A 25,377-nucleotide genomic window follows, 5' to 3' on the forward strand; every position below is an offset into this window, starting at 1 on the left:
CTCTAGGAAAAGGTTAAATAATTAGGATGACAGAGTGCGTGTGCCTGTGCCAAGGTTAAATAATCAGGACGACAGAGTGCCTGTGCCTGTGGCAGGGAGTTCTTCAGGCTTCTGTCACTGCTGCTGTTGGCTGGGTGTGGCAAAGAAGTGACTCTATTGGGACACTTTTCTTCTTTCTCTAGATAACAGTGTTTATTAGGGATGAGAGTTGGGTTAGTGAAATGTCTTTTTGATTGAGAGAATTCCGTGATTTTTCTCTGTAGACCTGCTAGTATGATGCTAGATGAAAACACTGTCTCACAATGTACCATAAAATTACCATAAACATTTATGTTATATCATAAAAGTACCTCATAGTTCCACATCACAACCAACTCCTTCATGGAGTGATAGTTTTAACACTCTAAGGATTCAACTTGTTAATAGTATTTTTAGTAATTTTGCATCTATACCCACAAATAAAATCAGGCTATAGTTTTGGTGTCATATTAGATTCTCACACAAAAATTGCAGTATTCTAGAAACCATTGCAAAACTCCTGTCTTCTCTGTGCCTGGGGATACTTTATACTGTAGGGGAATTATCTGTGCTTCAAAATTTTAACAGAACTCACTAGTAAAGCAATATAGAGAAGATTTACTGGAATTAAATAATGGTTTATAAAGATTAGAAAGATAATTTTAATTGGGAAAGTAAAATACCTCCTTTTAACAAATGCAAACAACATTGAAGTGGGTGAAGTGAAAACTGAGAGTCCCAAATTCACCCTACAAAGGCAGCTTCCATATTTTAAACCCCATTGAGAAGGAAAAATTATGCTAATTCTCTTTATTATTTGTAGGTTTCATTTTATACCTACTAAAAAGTTTTTGCACTTACTTTAATTCTGTGTATAATGTGGATTTGAGTTACTAGTGTTCATTGACTTTGGTCCAAGAGACTTCCTTTAGTATTCCTTAAGACAAACTTATTAATTCTCTCGGTTTTGTTTATCTGAGAATGTCTTAATTTCTCTTTCTTTTTGACATTTGATCTTAGCCAAAAGGCTATGTTTTAAATTTTAACTAACTAATTAATGCTGGAGGGTACCAGAAAACCTGCTAGACAAATTCTAAAGAGCTGTAATACTTCTTTTTGAAAACATATTTTCTGGATACAGAATTCTTGGTTGGCAGTGTTTTCCTTCAGTGCCCTTGTAACAGGACGAGCCACAGACAAAACCCCTCAGACAACAGATTAAAGAAGGAAGAGGCTTTATTCAGCTGGGATCATCAACAGACTTGCATCTTAAGAACGGAGCTCTCCAAAGAAAGAGTTCCTGGCCCCTTTAAGGGCTTACAACTCTAAGGGGTCCACATGAAAGGGTCGTGATAGATTAAGAGCACATGTGGTTACAGTGAGGGGTTAATCTTTAGCCTCAGGTTTTTCAGCTTCTCCTTCTTTTCAGAGACAGGAGACAGTAGGAGAAATGGCCTCTCTCCTCATTCCCCGCTTTGAGAACCTTACTCACTAGGGAGTTCCCACTCTCATCTTCACTACCCAGGTCCTCCTGTGAGACAGCTGGTGGATACTGCTTTTTTATGAACTAAGGTGGAACTAAGGTGGTAATGAAGCCTCTTAGTAACTGGAGAAATATGGGTAACATACAGGGGAGCAACATGCAGGTTCCTAACACTATTATCATTTCTATTAAAAGAGTTTTAAATCCTCCTAGAGCTGGAAACCATTTTCCAAAAAGGGATCCAGGATCAAACCCATGCCAAACATGCATGGGCACATGTGCCAGCTTTGTCGTGTCTCTAACTATCCTCATGCTTCAGCCATGTATGGACCAGTCAGCTTCTGAGGGTGACTGGAGCAGGGCTTGTCATCTTCTTCAGAGTCACTTTGCAGGTGTTGTCCGGGTTTAGTCTTGCCTCCTAGGTCTCAGGTGCTGCAGGTTTTACGTGGCTGTGGTGGATCCATGCTGGGATTCCCCCTACCTTTACAGCTGTGGGAGTGGTCAAGACAACACTCTCAGATCCTTTCCACTGTGGCCACAAGGAGGCTACATTCCAATGCTTGATCCACACCTGATCTCCTGAGGAGAAAGGGTGAACTTGAGATAATAAACTAAAGGGGCATCTCTCATTTACCCAGGCTGAAATTGTGTAATTTTCCTTAAAGCCTGTAGCTGTCACTGTAACTCAATTTCACCTAGCTCTCGAGGAGTGTCTGGGAGTCGCCGTAGTATGGCAGGGTGCCTATGATATAATATTTCATAAGGGGAATATCCTGTTCTTTTAGAAGGTGTACATCTAATCTCAAACAATACCATAGGGAGAGCTTGTACCCACTTTAATCCTGTTTGTTGACACACTTTCCCTAAACTATTTTTGATAGTCCGATTCATCCACTCCACCTTTCTGGAACTCTGTGGTCGGTAAGCAGTATGTAGTTTCCATGTGATCCTCAATACCTTTGCTGTCTTCTGTACCAAGTCAGCCACAAACACTGGCCCATTGTCTGAGCCAATTCAGAAAGGCAGTCCAAACCCAGGGATGAGATCTCAGAGAAGCACACAGGTTACTTCATGAGCTTTCTCAGTCCGTGTTGGATAGGTCTCCACCCACCCAGAGTATGTACACACTAGAACTAGCAAATACTTGTTACCTCCACATTTGGGCATCTCGGTGAAGTCTACTCGGAGATCTTCGAAGAAGGCTGCTCCATAAGCTTGTGTGCTGGGCAGCACTGTTGGACACTGCCTAGCATTGTGCTGCTGGCAGATGACACACTGCTGTGCCACCATTTTGGAAAGGGTTGACAGATGTGAGATGTAGAAGTACCAGCCCAACAACTTTTCAAGTGACTCTTGGCCTAGGTGGGTGGTCTTATGCACAGTCAGTATGACTGCGGCTCCTAGCAGCTGCGGCACAGCTATTCTTCCGTCCGATAACCAGATCCATCCCTTTTCTATCACCTGCCCTCCCTTTGCCTGGAGAAAGTCCTTCTCTTCTTTGGAATAAGTAGGTACAAGGTCAGGTGCCTGAGGGAGCAGGGAGGCTGTGACTGATGCCCGGTAGGGGGTGGATACTGCTTTTAGAGTCTCTGAGTCAGCTTGGGACTTCCCCAATGCAATCGAGGTGGAAGCTCACTGGTGTCCTCTGCAGTGCATGACTGCCACCTTTTGGGGCTTCCACACTGCCTCTAATAATTGCAGGACCTCTCGCTGATACTTTATGTCTTTTCCCCAAGAGCTCAACAGGCTTTTCTTTTTTTTTTTTTTTGTTTTGTTTTGTTTTGTTTTTTGAGACGGAGTCTCGCTCTGTCGCCTAGGCTGGAGTGCAGTGGTGCGATCTCGGCTCACTGCAAGCTCCGCCTCCTGGGTTTACGCCATTCTCCTGCCTCAGCCTCCTGAGTAGCTGGGACTACAGGCGCCCTCCACTGCGCCCGGCTAATTTTTTGTATTTTTAGTAGAGACGTGGTTTCACCGTGGTCTCGATCTCCTGACCTTGTGATCCGCCCGCCTCGGCCTCCCAAAGTGCTGGGATTACAGGTGTGAGCCACTGCGCCCGGCCAAGGTACAATGTTAGATTGTTTATTTGAAATATTTCTCTTTCTTGTTGTAGATGTTTGTTGCCATAAACTTCCTTCTGAGTACAGCTTTTGCTGTATCCTATAGGTTTTGGTATGTTTTTTATTTTCATTTCTTTCAAGAAATTTTTTTTATTTTCTTCTTAATTTCTTTGACTTCATGGTCATTCAGGAGCGTGTTAATTTCCAGGTGTTTTTTTAGTTTCAAAAGTTATTCTTGGTGCTGTTTTCTAGTTTCACTGTGGTCTGAGAAGACACTTGATATGATTTTTATTTTTAAAAAGTTATGGAGACTTGTTTTGTGACACATCATAGGGCCTATCCTGGAGAATGTTTTATGTGCTGATGAGAAGAATGTGTGTTCTGCAGCTGCTGGATAAAACGTTCTATAAATTTTTGTTAGGTCCATTTGGTCTATGGTACAGTTTAAGTCCAATGTTTATTTATTGATTTTCTGTCTCCACTGTCTGTCCAATGCTGAAAGTGGGGTACTGAAATCCCAAACAGTTACTATATTGGGATCTAGCTCTCCTGTTAGCTCAAACAATATTAGCTTTATATATCTGGGTTCTTCGGTGTTGGGAGCATCTATATTTACAACTGCTATATCCTCTTGCTGAGTTGAGCCTTTTGCCATTATTTAAACACCTAGTCTCTTTTAATTGTTTTGTCTTAAAGTCTGCTTTATCTGTCATAAATACAGGTTCTCCTGTTCATTTTTTTTTCATTTGCAAATAACATATTTTTTCATCCCTTTACTTTCCATCCACATATGTCTTCCAAGGTATAGTGAGTTTCTTATAGTCAGCATATAGTTGAGTCTTGTTTTTTTAATCCATTCAGCCATTCTAGATCTTTTAATCGGGGAATTTAAACTGTTCACATTCAAGGTTTTTATTGATAAGTGTAAACTTACTCAAGTCATTTTGTTAATTGTTTTGTTATCATTTTGCATATCCTTTTTTCCTTTCTTCCTCTCTTATTGTTTATCTTTGCAGTGTGGGGGGTTTTTGTAGTGATAAGATTTGATTTCTTTCTCATTCTCATTTGTGTATCTTATTTCCTAGTGATTTTCATTCTTTTGTGAGTTTTTATCATGGTGGTTAACATCCTTTCACTTCTAGATGTAGGACTCTCTTAAGCATTTCTTGTAGGGCTGAGCTAGTGATGATTAATTCCTTCAATGTTTGCTTGTCTAGAAAAGACTATTTCTCCTTCATTTCTGAAGGATAGATTTGCTGGCTATAATATTCTTGCCAGCCAGGTTTTTTTCCTTTAGCACTTTGAATGTAGCATCCCATTCTCTCCTGGCCTGCAAAGTTTCTGATGAAAAATCTACTGTTAGTCTTACCGACATTCCTTTATATATTACTCAACACTTTGGCTGTTTCTGGAAGTTTCTATTTCTCTTTGACTTCTGATAATCTGACTATACTGTGCCTTGGAGATAACCTTTTTATATTGAATCTATTTGGAGATATTTGAGCTTCTTGGATCTGGATGTTCATATCACTCCCCAGACTTGAGAAGTTTTCAGTTATTATTTCAATAAATGGGTTTTCTATCACTTTTTCCATGTCTTCATCTTCTTGACCTTCCATAAAGTGAATATTTGTTAGCATAATCTTGTCCCATAAGTTCCATAGGCTTTTTTCAAATTCATTTTGTTTCGTCTGAAAAGTTTATTTCAAAAGATCTGTCTTCTTCAAGGTCAGGAATTATTTCTGATGCTCAGTCTAGTCTATTGTGGAAGTTCTTGATTGTATTTCTGTTAATTGAATTCTTCAGTTATGAGACTTTTGTTTTGTTCATTTTATGACATCTCTTTGTTGAATTTCTCCTTTATATTAGGAATTGTTTTTCTGGTTTTGTTGAACTGTTTCTCTATATTGCCTTGTTTCTTGCTGAATTCCTGTAAGGTCATTATTTTGAATTACTTTTCAGGCATTTTATAGATTTTCTTTTTTTAGGGGTCTGCTACTAGAGAATTGTGTTCCCTTGAAGGTGTCATGTTTCCTTACATTTTTGGGTTTCTTTTCATGTTCTACATTGGTGTCTGCACATTTCACAGAATGGTTGCTTTCTTATAGAGTAGTTTTCATAGGGACTTTTTCCTGCAGATGTATCCTATAATGTTGGTTGGATAGGGTGTTTTGGCTTTGGTTCTGAGTGGGCACTGTAGTGTAGTCTCTGTAAGACTTCTACTGTGTTTAATGTCAGCAGTGTCTACAAATGCCTGAGTGGCTTAGATTGTTGGTGTTTTGGGGGGATATGGCATGGCTTTCCTTGGGGCAGAAACTGCTGGGTGGGCCAGTCCATCCTTGAGCACAAAGGGGAATGGGGCATGCAGGCACATGGTGGCTCTGCCACTGGAATGGGTGGGGTAATCAGCATCATCAGGCCCTGGTGGAGGGGACATGTGGATGCTGGACAGCTCTGCTGCATAAGTGAATGAGAAACAACAGTTTTTCTGCTGAAAGAAAAGATCTGTCATCCCTCAATCCTATATCTGGTGAAGCCATCTGCTGGGGTGATCAGACCCAACACAAGGCCATAGGGGGCTACACAGTCCAGAAGAGTCAAAGGAATGAGAAAAGACAGGTTAACAGTGCATAATGTGGATCCTGCAGGCCAATGCTAGTATGGAGGCAGTGAAGGCCCTGAGGTCAGGGAGCCCACACTATTTATTGGTGATCAAACAAAGAAGCAGGTGGTGAGGACCTGCGGATATGGGGGTAGAAAAGTAGCGGTGCATCAAGTGTGGCTGTGACAGTTTCGCATTTTCTTTGAAGTATATGGAACATGCTCTGCTACTTGAGATAATGGAGAACATGTTCTTGCAATTCAAGACACAATCAATTTACGATCCTGGGAGAGCAAGCAGCAAGGAGCCAGCAAGTTGGTGCACATTCTGAAGGCTACAAGGGATTTTATGGCCTAAGCTGTGGATCCCATCAAAGCCACGAGTGGTTTTATGCCCTGAGCTTAGATTGTGGTGCTGCAGGGCAGCCTTCCACCCTTTGGCACAGAGTTTGGTGTTCCAAAGACCACGAGGGGGTTTAGACCCTGGAACCGGGACATGTTCCAAGACTCTTTTACATTACGACAGACAAGCTAGTCCTGCTTCAGCTCTTCTACCAACATGCCTCCCTTTTCTTTTTTGCAAAACCGCCACAGCTATCATTGCTTGTTCTCAGCAGGCGCTTTCTGTCCAGAGGTGGCTTCCACATCTGCAGACTAAAAGGAGACAGCACAAGCACATAATTATTAGAACAAAGTTTACAAGTGTAGAGTTTCCAATGGTCTTAATCCATTTAAGAGGATTGATTGCAGACAACCCATTGGCTGCCTTGTGTAAAATATCAGTTCCAGGGAGCAGGGCTAAGTGAGCCTGAGAGGCTTCAAAAACCTGCTCTTTCAGTTTTACAATATTGAAGGTGAGATTTTCCTCTCTGCCCTCTAGATGGCATTTAATTCTTTCCCATTGGTTTTCTGTCTCATTGTAACTATGAGGAGTAATGCAAAAATCTGATATATTCCAATCACATTGCATTTGAATTCTAGTTTCTAAACTTAGGATGTGATCTCCCAGCGAAATTACTGTCTGACAGAGATCATTAATTTGACTATCTTTTGATCTATTTGGTCTTGAGAGTTCCACAATTTCATATAATTATTTTGCCATTTATCAACAAATTCAACAGTTTGCACAGATGAGTGTAAAGCCACACCCGCTACTACAGCAGTAGTGGTAACAGCAATGAGGCCAATTGTAGCAAATATAAGAGTAACTATGAATCTTTTTGAATGGGATAGGAATTTTTAAAGGATCTCACTTACAATATGAGTAGATGGTGATGCCTCCCATGACCTACTTAGAGACACAAGTATCCAAACTTTTTCTCTGTCACTAATTAACAAGATAGTTTGATTCTCATCAAAGGTTGAGTTAATGCAAGTGAACAAGTGACATTCAGGGCATGTGATAGAATGGGTATTTATGTCAAGAGTAACATTTCCTATTGCTAACATAAAAGGTGGCTGGACACAACTTTGAATACAAAAGGTCTCCCAAAGAGAGGACTGCCAGCATGGACCCCTTTAAGTTACTGTTTTTGGTTTGTTCTGTATTCTGAGGGTGTCCTCTGCCATCTGCACCAGTTTCTTGATTTGTCCCCATGTTGGAGGATATGCGAGTTTTAGTCTTTTCCTTTGTCTCTGAGATGTTCGTTTGCACCATCACTCGTATAGGGAGCTCTGGCTCTTCCCAGAGTCCTCTCTTCCTGGTGTGGCTCCTGATAGATCTTCAGATGTCTGGTGGGCACCCACACAGGTAACTGATTGTCACCTGAAGAGACACAAGCAAATCCTCTTCCCCACGTAATTATTTTTACTTTTTCCCAGGTTTTTGTATATGCATCCATCCACCATGTATCTCATCCAGCGTTTTTATTTTCCTTTTATTCTGTCAGATGTTGTTCAGCTGCAATCATGGGTTGATCTTTTTGTAAATTAAAAAAATTTAATGTTAATAAAGCTGAGTGCAATAGCATATGCAGTGTTTTACATTCCTGATTTCCCCCTTTTGTTTTTGTATTTGAGTTTTTAAGATATGATTAGCTCTTTTAACTACTGCTTGACCTTGTGAGATTTACAAATACCTGTAGTGTGAATAATATTTCACTGTTATAAAAACATAGCCATGGCTTTGCTGCAATACCCTGGGCCATTATCAGTTTTGATTTTTTCTGGGATTCTCACAACTGCAAAGCAAGATAAAAGATGTCTTTAAACATGAGCTTTAGCCTCTCATTTGATATGTGGCCCAAATAAAATGTGAATAAGTATCTACTGAAACATGAACAAAGGACAATTTTCCAAAGGTAGAAGCATATGTTACATCCATCTGCCAGACGGAATTTGGAGATAAGCCTCTAGGGTTAACTCCTGCTCCTTGATGTGGTAGATGTAAAACTTGACAGGCAGAGCAATGTTGTACAATTTCCTTAGCCTGTTTCCATGACAAATTATATCTTTTTCTCAGACCTGCAGCATTAAGATGTGTTAAATAATGGAATGTTTGTGCATCATCAAAAGCTGCAGAAACCAGTGCATCTGCCCTTTCATTAAGCTTAAAGGGCCAGGGAGGTTAGTATGTGCCCTTATATGAGTAATATAGAAAGGCAAATGTCTTTCACTGTTTGTTGTAAAGAATGAAATAAAATATTAAGCTGTTCATCAGTTACATTGTGAATTAAAGCACACAACGTTTTGTGTGGCTTCCACCATATAAGCTGAATCAGAAACATTATTAACTGACTGTTTAAAAGATTTCAATACTGTAATTACAGCCATAAGCTCAGCCCTCTGAGTGGAAGTCAAGTCAGTTTGAAAAACTTGCTGTTGAGGTCCTGCAAATGAGACTTATCCATTACTAGACCCACCAGTAAAGGCAGTAATGACCCCTTCAATAGGGGCTTTTTGAGTAATGGAAGGCAATATCCATGATGCCCATTTTAGAAACTGGAAGATTTCAGATGTAGGATAATGATTATCAAGAATGCCAATAAAACCAGCCAAATTAACTTGCCATTCCTGGGAATTAATATGTTTGCTGAAATTATTGTTTGTTTAATGGAACTATAATTTGATTTGGATCATATCCCATTAATTTTGTTGTGTGCAGCCTTGCTTGTCCTACAAGTACAGCAATTTGATCTAAGTACAGGGTGAGCCTTTTAGTTGTATTGTGAGGTAGAAAAAGCCACTCAACCAGATCATTCTGTTGAACAATAAAACTCCTGTAGATGAATGTTTAGTAGGAAAAACTAAAAACTGTAATGGCTGCATAGGGTCAATTCGTTTCAATTGTGCTTGTTGAATTTTTTCTTCAATAAATTGAAGTTCCTCTAAAGCCTCTTTGGTCAGAGAGCATTTACTGTTTAAGTTAGAATCACCTTGTAAGGAAGAAAAAAGATGAGACCTTACATAGGTAGGAATGCCTAAAGTTGGATGAATCCAACTAAAGTCTCCTAATAACTTTTGAAAGTGATTTAAAGTTTTAAAACTATCTCTTCGAATGTGAACGTTTTGAGGCTTCATATAACTTTGTTCTACTTTCACTCCTAAATATTGAAAAGGAGTAGAAGTTTGGATTTATCAGGGGCTATGATTAATCCTGCTGCAGTCACAGCCTTTTCCGTTTGTAGTGCAGCATTAATTCCTCCCTAGTTTCAGCTGCACATAAAATATCATCCATGTCATGGATAATACAGCATTTTTTAAATTGTTCTCTAGTGTAATAGCTTTTCTGACATAAGTTTGACAAATAGTTGGGCTATTTAACATGCCTTGTGGTAACACTTTCCAATGGTATCTCTCTGCTGGTTCTTTGTTATTTATGGCAGGAATGGTAAAAGCAAATTTTTCATAATCTTGGGTAGGTAAAGGAATGGTAAAGAAGCAATCTTTTAAATCTATCACTATGAGAAGGCAGTATCTAGGAATGATAGTTGGAGAGGGCAGTCCTGGGTGTAGCGTGACCATGGGTTGAATTAACAGCATTAACAGCCCTTAAATCTGTTAACATTCTCCATTTACCTGATTTTTCCTTAATAACAAACACAGAAGAATTCCAATGAGATAAAATAGGCTCTGTGTGTCCCTTTTGCAATTGATCCTGCACCAATTCTTTTAAAGCCTCCAGTGTTTCCTGTTTCAGCGGCCATTGCTCCACCCAAACTCATTTGGCAGTTAACCAAACAAGAGGAATGGGAGCCAGAGGATCAGCAATGGCCACTCCTAAAAATGATACCCTAATCCAATTTGATCTTTGCCCTTTTAATTCTAAAGATTCTGGTTGGCCATTTTCATTTTTTTCCCTAGTCCCTTTCCTGGGAGGTATCCCATTTTTCTCATTTGTTTACTGTTATTACTATACTGATCCATAGAAATAGATATTTCAGCACCATATTGTTGTAATCAGTCTCTACCCCATAGATTGACAGAAATAGGAGTAATAATAGGTTGAATTGTCCCTTCCTGGCCATCTGGCCCTTGGCATAGCAAAATTAAAGAACTTTGAAAAACTTCTGAGGCAGTCACTACACCAACAATACCCACTGAAGCCTCTTCTTTGGGCCACTGTTGGGGCCATTGATTTAAACAATAATAAAGACATCAGCTCTAGTATCCGCTAATCCTTCAAAGTCTTTACCTTGAATGGTTACTGTAAAAATAGGTCTTTTGTCAGACAGTTGATTAACTCAATAGACAGCCTTTCCTGCTGGATCCATACTACCAAAGCTTCCTGTTCTTCTTACTGTACTACTTCCTAGCTTTGCATAAGGTAGTAGTAATAACTGATCAATTCTTTCTCCTGGGGAAGCAGACCACGGAGTTGAGGAACTAATAACTAATTGAATTTCTCTGGTATAATCAGAATCAATTATTCCTGTAAGTACAGTGACACCTCTTAAATTTAAACTAGACCTTCTGTTGGAGTTATCAGACCCAACACCAGGCTGTGGGGGCTACAAAGTCTGGCAGAGTCAAAGGAATGAGAAAAGACAGGTTAAGAATGCATAAGGTGGGTCCAGGGGTCCAATGCTAGTATGGAAGCTGTGAAGTCCCCGGGCTCTGGGAGCCCACACTATTTATTGGTGATCAAAGAAGCAGGTGGTGAGGACATGCAGACGTGGGGGTAAACAGGTGAGGACATGAGGACAAGGGGGTAGAAAGGGAGTGGTGCATCAAGCATAGCTGTGACAGTTTAGCATTTTATTTGACACGTATGTAATATGCTCTGCTACCTGAAATAATGGAGAACATGTTTATGAGCCTGGGAGTGCAAGCAGCAAGGAGCCAGCAAGTTGGCGCACACTCCAGAGGCCACAAGGGGTTTTATGGCCTGACCCCTGGAGTCCATCCAAGCCACAAGGGGTTGTATGCCCTGGGCTTAGATTGTGGTGCTGCAGGGCAGTCTTCCACCCTTTGGCACAGAACTTGGTGTTCCAAAGGCCACAAGGGGTTTCAGACCCTGGACCCCAGACATCTTCCAAGACTCTTTTACATTATGACAGACAAGCCAGTCCTGCCTCAGCTCTTCTACCTACATGTCTCCCTTTTCTTTTTTGCAAAACCACCATAGGTATCATTGCTTGTTCTTGGCGGTGGCTTTCCCTCCAGAGGTGGCTTCTGCATCTACAGACTATATAAAGACAAGACAACACAGATTAAAAGCACAATCATCATTGAAATAACAGAGCCTCTAAGTGTCTTGATCCATTTTAACGGGTTAATAGCTGCTAATCCGTCTACATCTCCTTCAAGCACTTCAGTTCCTGACATTAGTGTCACATGTGCCTGAGAGTCTTGAAATACTTGTTCCTTCAGTTTTGCAATATCCAAAGATAAATCTTCAGTATGACCTTTTACATGTCTCTTATCTTTTTCCCATTCATGCTCTGTTTCATTATACAGATGAGGAGTAATGCAAAAATCAGGGGTATTCCAATCACATTGTAACTGCATTCTATATTCTAAATTAACTACACAATCTCCTAGCCACGTTACAGTTTGTTGGACTTGATTAGCTGATCATTAACTTGATCAGCTAGTTTCTGGTCAATGTTAGTTTGGGAATTCCACAGCAGAGTAGAATTTTTCTGCCAATTATTTACATAGTCTGCTGTTTGTACTGTAGAATGCAAAGCAACTCCAGCTACTGCTGCAGTAGCTGTGACAGCAATCAATTCCATAATGATTAAAATTAAAGTAGCAATGAAACACCAAGAGCACCTCAAAATCTTCCAAAGAATTTCAGTAATAATATGCACAGGAGGAGAAGATTCCCAAGGACAGGAAAGCTTTACAGGTATCCATACTCCTTCTCGGGCTCTTACCACGAAAATAGAATGATCAGTATTAGACAAGGAAGAATTCACACAAGTAAACAATCTACATTCTTGAGAAGTCACATGATGATTAGGGAGATCAAGTTTTAAATCACCCACTACAATTAGGAAAGGCAGACGGACACAACTCTGTATCCAGAGTGAATCATTATGACTCAATTCTAATATGTAATTAGGATTATATTGGGTCAGCTTAGTATATGTCCCTTCCCAAATCTTTATCTTTTTTAGTGCCATTAATATTTCCCACAACTCCTTATGTTTAACTCCTACAGCAGAACATATCATTTGTGGTTGAGGTACCACTATACCACCATATGCTCAAATAATGGGATCTCTTGCTGTACTTCTTATGGTGTCCACTATTTGATCCTTTTGTTTAGATGTAGGGTGACAATTACCTACAGTTTGAGAGGTGAGCCCCATCAATGCATCTTTAGGGGACCATCAACAATAACTCCATATGAATCATTGTATCACCTCTGCTCTCCATGTGATACAATCTTCCCAAGCAAATGTCTTCATTTTTTCTGACCATGTCCAATCCACTTTACAGATAGCTTTTTGAGGGCAGTAAACTTCAGTCACAGGAGCATAATCATTGTGATAAATACTAAGACCAGAAAGCATATGAAATTGTGCCATGCAGATGTTAAGTTCAGACACTATCGCCAGCAAAAATTGATGACTGGGAGGTAAACACCCATTGGCTTTTCCCAAGCAAATAAATAAATGCTCAAATCCCAACGGATATTCATAATTGTTTCTTCCTCTTGAGGGTGAGACAGGCCTCTATCATCAGTAGAACCAGGCATCCGAAAAGTATCATTAGTGTATACTTCCACTGGGAGGTCTAACCATGTTACTAGCCATAAAAGTGGTTTAAAAGGAACATATGCCCAATAAGTATAATTGTTTTTTGTTTCAGCAGTTACTGAGGGAATACTTACAATGACCATGAGAACAGACATCATAGCTACCATTAAATTATTAGTTGTTTTTGGTCTGTTCTGTGCTCCGAGGTTGACCTCTGCCATCTGCGCCAGCTTCTTGATTTGGCCCCATGTTGGAGGATACGCCTGGTTAGTATTCTTGGTCTTTTCCTTTGTCTATGAGATGTTCATTCACACCATCACTCGTATAGGGAGCTCTGGCACTTCCGAGTCCTCTCTTCCTGGTGTGGCTCATGATGGATCTTCAGATGTTTGGTGGGCACCCACTCAGGCAACTGATTGTCACCTGGAGAGACACAAGCAAATCCTCTTCCCCATGTAATTATTTTTCCTTTTTCCCAGCTTTTTGCATATGCATCCCTCCACCATATATCTTGTCCAGCCTTTTATTTTCCTTTTGTCCTGTCAGATGTTGTTCAGCTGCAGTCATGGGTTGATCTTTTTGTAAATTTAAAACATTTAATGTTAATAAAGCTAAATGTAATTGCATATATGGGGAGTTATATGTCTGATTTCCCCCTTTTTGTTTTTGTATTTGAGTTTTTAAGGTACAATTAGCTCTTTTAACTATTGTTGTCCTTGTGAGTTACATGGAATTCCTGTAGTATGGGTAATATTCCACTGCTGAAAAATGCAGTCATGGCTTTATTGCAATACCCTGGGCCATTATCAGTTTTTATTTTTTCTGGAATTCCCATAACTGCAAAGCAAGATAAAAAGATGTCTTTTAACATGACCTGTAGCTTCCTGTTTGACATGAGGCCCAAATAAAATGTGAATAAGTATCTACTGAAACATGAACAAAGGACGATTTTCCAAAGGTGGAAACGTGTTACATTCATCTGCCACATGGAATTCAGAGATAAACCTCTAGGGTTAACTCCTGCTCCTTGATGTGGTAGATGTAAAACTTGACAGAACAACTTCCTTAGCCTGCTTCCATGATAAATTATATATTTTGCTCAGGCCTGCAGCATTAAGTTGGGTTAAAGAATGGAATGTCTGTGCATCATCAAAAGCTGCAGAAACCAGTGCATCCACTCTTTGATTAAGTTTAGTCAAAGGGTCTGGGAGGTTAGCATGTGCTCTTATGTGAGTAATATAGACAGGGGAATTACTTTGTTGTACTGCTTGCTATAAAGAATGAAATAAAGATTAAGTTGTTCATCAGTCACATTGCAAATTAAAGCACATTCAATATTTTGTGTGCCTTATACCACATAAGCTGAATCAGAAACAATTATTAACTGGCTGTTTAAAGGTTTTTAATACCATAATTACAGCCATAAGTTCAGCCCGTTGAGCAGAAGTAAAGTCAGTTTGAAAAACTTGTTGCTGAGGTTCTACATATGAGTCTTTTCCATTACCAGACCCATCAGGAAAAACAGTAATGGCCCCTTCAATAGGGGCTTTTTGAGTAATGGAAGGCAATATCCATGATGTTAATTTAAGAAATTGGAATATTTTGGATTTGGGATAATGTCTATCAAGAACACCAATAAAACCAGACAAATTCACTTGCCATTCCTGGGAATTAATATAAACTTGCTGAATTTGTTGTTTGTTTAATGGAACTATAATTTGATTTGGATCATATCCTATTAACTTTGTTGTGTGCAGCTTTGCTTGTCCTACTAGTATAGCAATTTGATCTAAGTAAAGGGTGAGCCTTTTAGTTGTATTGTGAGGTAGAAAAAGCTACTCAACCAGATCATTCTGTTGAACAATAACTCCTGTAGGTGAATGTTTAGTAGGAAAAACTAAAAACTGTAATGGCTGCATAGGGTCAATTCGTTTCACTTGTGCTTTTTCTTCAATTAATTGAAGTTCTTCTGATACTTCTTTGGATAAAGAGTGTTTACTGTTAAGATCAGAATCACCTCGTAAGATAGAAAAGAGGTGAGACATAGCATAAGTAGGAATGTCTAATGTGGGTGGAACCCAATTAGTATCTCCTAAAAATTTCTGAAAACCATTTAGAGTTTTTAAATTATCTCTTCGAATTTGAACATTTTGAGGCTCAATATAACTTTGTTCTACCTTCATTCCTAAATATTGACAGGGAGTAGAAGCTTGGATTTTATCAGGAGCTATGATTAACCCTGCTGCTGTTACAGCCTTTTCTAATTGTTTGTAGCATAGCATTAATTCCTCCCTAGTTTCAGTTGCACATAAAATACCATCCATGTAATGGATAATATAACATTTTAAAAATTGTTGTCTAACTGCCTTAATAGCTTTTCTGACATAAGTTTGACAAATAGTTAGGCTATTTAACATGCCTTCTGGTAATACTTTCCAATGGTATCTGTCCACTGTTTCTTTGTTATTTACAACAGGATCAATAAAAGCAAATTTTTCATAATCTTGGGTAGCTAAAGGAATGGTAAAGAAACAGTCTTTTAAGTCTATCACTATGAGAGGCCAGTATATAGGAATCATAGTTGGGGAGGGCGGTCCTGGTTGCAGCATGCCCATGGGTTGAATTACAGCATTAACAGCCTTTAAATCTATTAACATTCTCCATTTACCTGATTTTTTCTTAACAACAAACACAGGAAAATTCCAAGTAGAGAAGGTAGGCTCTGTGTGTCCCTTTTGCAATTGTTGCTGCACCAATTCTTTAAAAGCCTCCAGTTTCTTCTGTTTCAGTGGCCTCTGCTCCATCCAAACTCATTTGGCAGTTAACCAAACAAGAGGAATGGGAGCCAGAGGATCAGCAATGGCCACTCCTAAAAATGATACCCTAATCCAGTTTGATCTGCTTGCCCTAAAGCAAGGTTCTAAAGGTTCTGCTTGGCCATTTTCATTTTTTCCTAGTACTTTCCCCAGGAGATATCCCATTTTTCTCATCATTTGCTTACTGTTATTACTATACTGATCAATAGGAATAGATATTTAAGCACCACCTTGTTGTAGTAAGTCTCTACCCTACAGATTGACAAGAATAGGTGTAAATGGGTTGAATTGTCCCTTCTCGGCCATCTGACCCTTGGCATGGCAAAATTAAAGAACTTTGAAAAACTTCTGAGGCAGTCTCTATGAAAACAATACCCATTGAAGCCTTTCTTTGGGCCATTGTTGGGGCCACTGATTTAAAGCAATAATAGAGACATCAGCTCCAGTGTCTACTAATCCTTCAAAGTCTTTACCTTGAATGGTTACTGTAGAAATAGGTCTTTTGTCAGACAGTTGATTAACCCAATAGACAGCCTTTCCTGCTGGATCTGTACTAGCAAAGCCTCCTGTTCTTTTTACTGTACTATGTCCTAGCTTTGTGTAAGGTAGTGGTAATAACCGAGAAATTTCTTCTCCTGGGGAAGCAGACCACGGAGTTGAGGAACTAATAACTAATTGGATTTCTCTGGTATAATCAGAATCAATTATTCCTGTATGTACAGTGACACCTCTTAATTTTAAACTAGACCTTGCAAGCAACAGACCATTACTGAGGGTAAAGAGCCCCTAACTCCTTTGGGAACTTTCTTTGGTGGCTCCCCAGGATGTAAGGAACTGTGCTGCAAAGATCTGCAGCAGCACTGCCTGCTGTGGCAGGGGACAAAATTGTTATATGTTTGTAAAGGCACTGGCTGTGCCGGATTCACCTCTGTTGAGGGACCTGAGGCGGGCCCCTCTTCCCATTTCCCAAAAGAGATTGCCCATCTTTGCTAAATTTAGAACGACAATGATTTGCCCAGTGATTGCCCTGCTTGCACCAGGGGCACATACTGGGATGTTTTTGTTGCTTACTGGTAGTATCCCTTGCCTATTGACTTCCTTTTTCACATTCCTTTTGTGTATGTCCAAATTGCCCACAATTAAAACAAGAGCCTGAGAAACAGGGCATATTTTTTTCCCCTTTAATCCAGCCACAGCTTGAGCTAACAGTAGCCTTATGTAAATTACCCCCAATGCCATCACAAACCTTAATATATTCAGACAAATGAGCTTCCCTCTCATAGGTCTAATATCAGCTTGACACTCTGCATTGGCATTATCACAGGCAAGGAGCTGCATTCCAACATCTTGAGCTGTTTTGTCAGTTATAACTTTATGCACAGTCTCTTGGAGCCGAGCAATAAAATCAGTATATGTTCCTTTAGGTCCTTGTCAGACAGAACTGAAAGAAGGATATTTTTCTCCTGTAACATTTATTCTCTCCCATGCCCATAGGCACACAGTGCGTAACTGAACAATGGCAACATTCTCCATTTCTGCTTGATTTTCTAATTGACCCCAATTAGATCTAACTCCCATTAGCTGATCAAAAGAAACAGGTACAGGTGGCTGTGCTTGTGTGTTTTCTCTTGCCTGGGTTTGAGCTTCGTCAGCCCATCAGGTTTTAAACTACAAGTACTGAATGAAGTGAGAACAGATTTTGTTAAAGTAGCCCACTCATATGGCATTCACCTATTATCAAGAGCCACATTTTTAACAAAGTCTGCACAAAAGGAGAATTTGGCCCATATTGACTAATGGCTTGTTTGAATTCTTTTAAGTTTAAAAGGAAAAGTGGCCCAATTAGCTGTATTTTGTCCTCCTTTTTGGATTATAGTAACTGGAAATTGCCATGCTTCTAGGTCTCCCTCGGCTCTAGCTTTTTGAATAGAATTTTGTGTAGCACCACCAATTGCTCCATGCTTTAATATTTTAACTATAGGAGCAGTAAGTTTTACAGCTAATTCATTTTCTCGCCCATTAGGGGGAGAGGGAGGAGGTGGCCATTCACTTAATTCAGCAGGTGGAGCCGACGGGCTACTAAAAATATACCTTTTTCAGTTTCCGTTTCTTTTCATTAATTTCCTCTGGCTCCTGTTCCTCACATTCAGAATCTGAAGTTAGTTTTTTACACTCATCTGCTTCTTCCTCATCTGAATCTGCCTCATCATCTGTTTGAAATGGCTCAGGAGCTGCCTTTATCAATGCCCACACTAACCAAACAGGAAATGGAATTTTCGCTCCTTCTTTACATGCCTTTTTAAAATCTCTGCCAATTCTTTCCCATTCACCCAACTCCATAGTCTCTTGTTCTGGGAACCATGCACAAAACTGTTCTACCCTACTAAAGAGTTTTGATAAATTCTGAGCACTAATGTTCACTCCCCTTCTCCATAATAAATACCTTAGAAAATTTAAATAAGCAGAATGTTTGCTTTCAATTTGTCCCATTGTTACCCTGGTTCTTCTGAGCACCCAGCTTGCCCACCTAGCTTCTTTCAGTCATCCTCAGGTGTCCTCTGATGATGCGTCCTCCGCTTCCACATGCTCTAGCATTCCTTCACCAGGTTCTTTGTAGCCCCACATTGGGCGCCAGGAATACTGGCATGATCAGACCCAACACCAGGCCGTGGGGGCTACACAGTCCGGAAGAATCAAAGGAATGAGAAAAGGCAGCTTAAGAGTGCATAATGTGGGTCCTGCAGGCCAATGCTAGTATGGAGGCAATGAAGGCCCTGAGCTCTGGGAGCCCACACTTTTTACTGGTGATCAAACAAAGCAGGTGGTAAGGATGTGCAGATGTGGGGATAGAAAGGTAGTGGTGCATCTAGTGTAGCTGTGACAGTTTAGCATTTTCTTTGAAGCATATGGAACAAGCTCTGCTACTTGAGATAATAGAGAGCATGTTCTTCCAACTCAAGATACAATCAATTTATGATCCTGGGAAAGCAAGAAGCAAGGAGCCAGCAAGTCTGGACACACTCCAGAGGCCACGAGAGGTTTGACGCCCTGAGTCCTGGGTTCCATCCAAGTCATGAGGGTGCCACGAGGGGGTTTAGACCCTGGACCCAGGACATTTCCAAGATTCTTTTACATCATGACAGACAAGCTAGTCCTGTCTCGGCTCTTCTACCAACACCATCCTACTGGAATGAAGGGAAAAATAAAGATATTCTCAGATGAAGGAGAACTAACAGAATGTGTTGCTAGCAGACTTACCCCTTAAGAATGGCTAAAGAAATCCCCCCAAACAGAAATAAAATGAAAACAGAAAGAACATGAAAACAGCAAGATGGAGTTTTCATAAAGGAAAATAATGAAATCAGTAAAAGGAGAAGTATAAATGATAGAATATTCTTCACTTTATGAGTTTCTTTAACCATGTTTTATGTTTGAAGCTAAAGTTCTAATACTACCTTACATGATATTCAATGTATACAGAGGAAATACCCAGAACAATTACATTTTTTCTAAGTGGGAAGGTAAAGGAAGCTGTATTAGTCAGAGTTCTCCAGAGGGACAGACTGATAGGATCTATGTATATATGAAAGGGGGTTTATTAGGGAAAATTGGCTCAAATGATCAAAAGGAAAAGTCCCATGACCGGCCCTCTGCAAGCTAAGGAAATAAGAAGCCAGCAATCGCTCAGTTCAAGTCCAAAAGCCTCAAAAGCAGGGAAGATGAAAGTGCAGCCTTCAGTCTGTGGCCAAAGGCCCAACAGGCCCCTGCAAACCACTGGTGTTTAAGTCCAAGAGTCCAAATGCCAAAGAACCTGGAGGCTGATGTCCAAGGGCAGGAGGAATAGAAGGAAGTATCCAGCATGAGAGAAAGATGAAAGCCAGAAGACTCAGCAAGCCAGCTTATCCTACCTTCTACTGCCTGCTTTGTTCTAGCTGCACTAGCAGCCGATTGGATGGTATCCACCCATATTGAGGGTGGGTCTTCCACTCCCAGTCCACTGACTCCAATGTCAATCTCCTCTGGGAACGCCCTCACAGACACACCCAGAAACAATATTTTACCAGCTATCTAGGCATCCTTCAATCCAATCAAGCTGACACCTGATTTTAACCATCAGAGAACCTAAATGTGATTAATATTTCTATACTTCATTCAAACTGGTAAAACATCAATAGCAGTAAGCTGTGAAAGTTACATTTGTATATAGTAATAGCTACAGCAATCAATAAAATTATGAAAAATAATATACTTGAATATGTAAAAAATGCATCAAAATTGAACTCTATGTCCACATAACCCACAGGCTGATAAGAGAGAAAAGAAAAAGAGGCATAAGAAATAATGCAAACAGATAGAAAACAAAAAGTAAAATGGCAGTCTTAAGCCCTAACATATCAATGATTACTTTTTTTTTAACACGATCTCACTGTGTTGCCCAGTCTGGAGTACAGTGGCACAATCATGGCTCACTACAACTTTGAACTCCTGGGCTCAAGCAATCCTCCCACATCAGCGTCTCAAGTAGCTGGGTCAACAAGGCTCATGCCACCCTGCCTGGCTAATTTTTTTCATTTTTTGTAGAGACAGGGTCTCGTTATGTCTCTACAAAAGGGTGGTAGTTTGAGACTGGTCTCAAACTCCTGGCCTCAAGCAATCCTCCTGCCTCAGCCTCCTAAAGTGCTGGGATTACAGGCATTAGCCACTATGTCTGGCCTCAATAATTTAAATATAAGTGGTCTAAATACACAAATTAAAAGGGAGATATTGGCAGCATGAATTTTTAAAACAGCAAAATATGTGTTGTTTACAAGAAACTCTCTGCCAACATGACATAGGTATGTTGAAAGTAAAAGGATGTAAAAAAAAAAAAAAATGCTAACACAAAAAGCACAAGTGGATATATTAATATGAGAAAAGATTTCAGACAGAAGAAAAGCAGTAGAGAGAAAAAGACATTACACAATGATAAAAGTTGCAATCCACCAAAAATGTAAAGCCATCCTAAAGGTGTATGCACCAAAACACAGAGCTTTAATGTAAATGAAGCAAAAACTGAGAGAACTAAACGGAGAAATAGACATATATGCAATTTTAGTTGGAGATTTCAACATCCCACTCACAGTAATTGATAGACCTACTAGACAAAAAGTCAGCAAGGATTTAGAAGGATTAAACACACCATCTTCAGCCAGTAAGACCTAACTAAGGTTTATAAAACTCCTCATACAACAAGAGCATAATACACATTCATTTCACGCATACATGGTTCATCAAAATGACTTTCTATATCTTAGGTCTTAAAACAGTTAAAAAAAAAAAAGAAATCATACAGAGTGTGTTTTCTGATTATAAAGGAATGAAACAAGAAATCAGTAACAGAAACACAGAAAAAAAATCTCCAAACACTTGGAAATTAAACACCCTTCTAAATAATCTACAAGTCAAAGGAAATAATCCGTGGTCTCAAATGAAACTTTAAAATCACAGAACTGAATGAAAATGAAAACATAGCGCATCAAAATTTGTGGGGTGCAGTTACAGTAACACTGAGAGGAAATTTACAGCACTACAAGTTTACCAAGAGGAAAGACCTCACATCAATCATCCAAATTCCTATCTCAAAAAGCACTAAAAAATAAATAGCTACAGAAAGTCAGAGTATACATAAGGAAGGAAAAATTAAGATTAAGTTATAAATTAATGAAATTGAAAACAGAAAAACAAAATTAAAAAGCCAATTCTTTGAAAAAAATAAAAAATAATAATAAAGCTCAATCAAGACCGACAAACATTAAAAAAAAGAACACACAAATTATCAATATCAAGAACAAAAAAGTGACATCATAACAAATCCTTAAGCCATTAAAATAAGAAAATATTAACAAATTTAAACTAATAAATTCAACAACTTCGAAGAAATGGATCAATTACTTGAAAGCCACAAACTACCAAAGCTCAGTCAAAGTGAAACACATAACCTATGAAATTTGGTAATTAAAATGCTTCTGAGTCCAGGGTCTCACTGTTGGGGTGAGGATTTACAGATGACAAACAGGAGGAGGTTAGTATGATCCAAGTGCTAGTGGGTTCAAGTTGGAGAATCAGTATTAACTCATGTTTTGCTTAAAACAGGCGAAGGGGGCCTCCCCTTCCACACCTGTGGGTATTTCCCATCAGGTGGAGACGAGATACTGAGAAAAGAAATAAGACGCATAAATAATAATAAGATGCATAAATAATAATAAGACGCATAAATAAGTTCAAGGAAAGGTACTGTGCCCGGATGTGCACGTGGGCTAGATTTATGTTTCTCTTTACCCAAACATCTCAGTGTAGCAAAGAGTAACAAAGCAGTATCACTGCTGGCATATCTCGCCTCCAGCCATAGGGCAGTTTTCTCCTATCTCAGAATAGAATGAATGGTCGACTTTACACCAAGACATTCCATTCCCAGGGACATGCAGGAAACAGAGGCCTTCCTCTTATCTCAACCACAAAGAGGCCTTCCTCTTTTACTAATCCTCCTCAGCACAAACCCTTTATAGGCGTTGGGCTGGGGGACAGTAAGATCTTTCCCTTCCCACAAGGACATATCTCAGGCTGTCTCAGTGGGGGGAAACCTTGCACAACACCCAGGTTTTCTCAGGCAGAGGTCCCTGGGGTTTTCCTCAGTGCATCGTGTTAATAGAGAATGGAGAATGGTGATGACTTTTACCAAGCATACTGCCTGCAAACATATTGTTATATTGCAGACCCTGCACACCCCTAAATGCCTTAAACCTTGATTCAATACAGCACATGTTTCTGTGAGCACAGGGCTGGGGCTAAAGTTACAGGTTAACAGCATCTCAAAGCAGAACAATTTTTCTCAGTACAGATCAAAAGGAGTTTCTTATGGCTTCCTTTTCTCCTTTCAGTAACAGTCTGATCTCTCTTCCTTTCCCCTACATTTCCCCATTTGCTTTTTGACAAAACCGCCATCATCCTTATGGCCCATTCTTGATGGTCGCTGTCTCTTCGAAGCTCCTGGGTACACCTGTAGACTTAACAACAGACAGAGCAGGCACACAAGGATTAACACGAAATTTACAATAGTGGAACTTGGAGGGGTGGCCTGCCCCTCCACACTTGTGGGCGTTTCTTGTTAGGTGGAACGAGAGACTTGAGAAAAGAAATGAGACACAGAGACAAAGTACAGAGAAAGAAAAAGTGGGCCCAGGGGACCAGGGCTCAGCATGCAGAGAACCCACGCCAGCACCGGTCTCTGAGTTCCCTCAGTGTTTATTGATCATTATCTTTATCATCTTAGAAAAAGGGAAGTGGCAGGATGATAGGATCATCGTAGGGAGAAGGTCAGCAGTAAGACATGAATAAAGATCTCTGTGACATGAATAAGTTTAAGGAAAAGTGCTGTGCCTTGATATGCATATGCAAACATCTCCATAAACCTTTTTGGTGCGTAAAGAGCAGCCTTACACTAGCAAGTCCCACCTTCAGCCCTAAGGCGGTTTTTTCCTTTCTCAGTAAACAGTACAATCGGGTTTTACACTGAGATGTTCCATTGCCCAGGGGCGGGCGGGAAACAGATGCTTTTCTCTATCTCAACTGCCAAGAGGCCTTCTTTCCTCTTATACTAGTCCTCCTCAGCAGAGACCCTTCACGGGTGTCAGGCTGGGGGATGATCAGGTCTTTCCCTTCCCACGAGCCCATATTTCAGACTATCACATGGGGAGAAACCTTGGACAATACCTAGCTTTCCTAGGCAGAGGTCCCTGCGACCTTTGGCAGTGTACGTGTCCCTGGGTACTTGAGATTAAGAGAATGGTGATGACTTTTCACAAGCATACTGCCTTCAGGCACTTGTTTAACAAAGCACACCCTGCACAGCCCAAAATCCGTTAAACCTTGAGTTACCACAGCACATGTCTCTTGCAAGGACAAGGGTGGGGGTGGGGTCACAGATTAACAGCATCTCAAATACAGAACAAAATGGAGTCTCTTATGTGTACTTCTTTCTATATAGACAGTGGCAGTTACATCTTTCTTTTCTCCACAGAACTTCCAATGGTTTTAATCCAAGTGACCGGGTTAAGATTTGCGAGACCATCAGCAGCTTCTGCAATTGCCTCTGTTCCTGGCACCAAATTGAAATGGGCTTTTGATGCCTCAAAAACTTGTTCTTTTAATTTTGAAATGTCTAAAGTAAGATTATCTTCTCTTCCTCATAGATGGCATCGAACCATGTCCCAGTGATGCTCAGACTCCTTATAGGCTTGGGGTGTAAGGAAAAATTCTGATGTATTTCAGTCACACTGTAACTGAAGACGATGTTCCAAGCTCATGAGCCTGTCTCCCATCCAAATGACAGTTTCTCTAAGATCATTTATTTAGTTTGCCAAGTTTTGATCTATTTGGGTCTGAGAGTTTCACAATTTTGAGGAATTATTTTGCCAATTATTTACATATTCTGCAGTTTGAACAGAGGAGTATAATGCAACTCCTGCCACAGCTGCCATAGCTGTGACTGCAATTAATCCCATAATCACCACAATCAAAGTAAAAATGAATCTTTTGGATCTATTTAGAACTCCTTTTAGTACTTCAGTTAAAATACGGACGGATGGCAAAACCTCCCACGGTCAGTCCATGAACACAGGGATCCACATACCCTCTCTTGCTCTCACTAGTAGAATACGGTGCTGCCAATTAAAAGTTGAATCAATGCAAGTAAACAATCTACAATTTTCACAGGTTATAGTTTGGGAATCTGGGTTAATAACTATGTTTCCTACAACTAGCATATAAGGGGGTTTTACACAACTTTGCAAAGGAATCGTCAGACTGGAATTTAGGTCGATAGTGTAAGATAGCTTATGGTCTCTTGTTCTTATAGCTTGATTTCCAGACCAAATTCTAATGCAGTGCGAGACCACAGTAAGCTTCCAAAGTTCCAGGTGCTCAGGACCAGTAACAGGACTAGCTAACTTTGGTCGAGGTGATGAGATTCCCTTTTCACCCCATTCCCAAGGGTAGAGACTCTAACCTTTAGTACATATTTTTATCTAAACCTTCTGTTAAGTCACTGTTCACAGCCAGACTCACATGTGCACTGGGACACACTTGAGTTTGTCCTGTGCAATTGCGGTAGAATTGACCTTGAGGTGACCAACCTGCAATAGTTCCAAATTCATTGTTTTGTGATATCACCTCACAATCAGCCACACATCCTTCCCAAAGTAAAACTTCTGGGCCTT

General features: G+C 40.0%; 1 pseudogene; it reads right to left on the minus strand.

The window, feature by feature from the left end:
- Positions 1–1,081: 1,081 nt before the first annotated feature.
- LOC112424906 (U7 small nuclear RNA) lies at positions 1,082–1,130 on the minus strand (annotated as a pseudogene).
- Between the last annotated feature and the right edge of the window lie 24,247 nt (positions 1,131–25,377).

Source organism: Macaca nemestrina, chromosome 9 (assembly GCF_043159975.1).
Source record: "Macaca nemestrina isolate mMacNem1 chromosome 9, mMacNem.hap1, whole genome shotgun sequence".
NCBI lineage: Eukaryota > Metazoa > Chordata > Mammalia > Primates > Cercopithecidae > Macaca > Macaca nemestrina.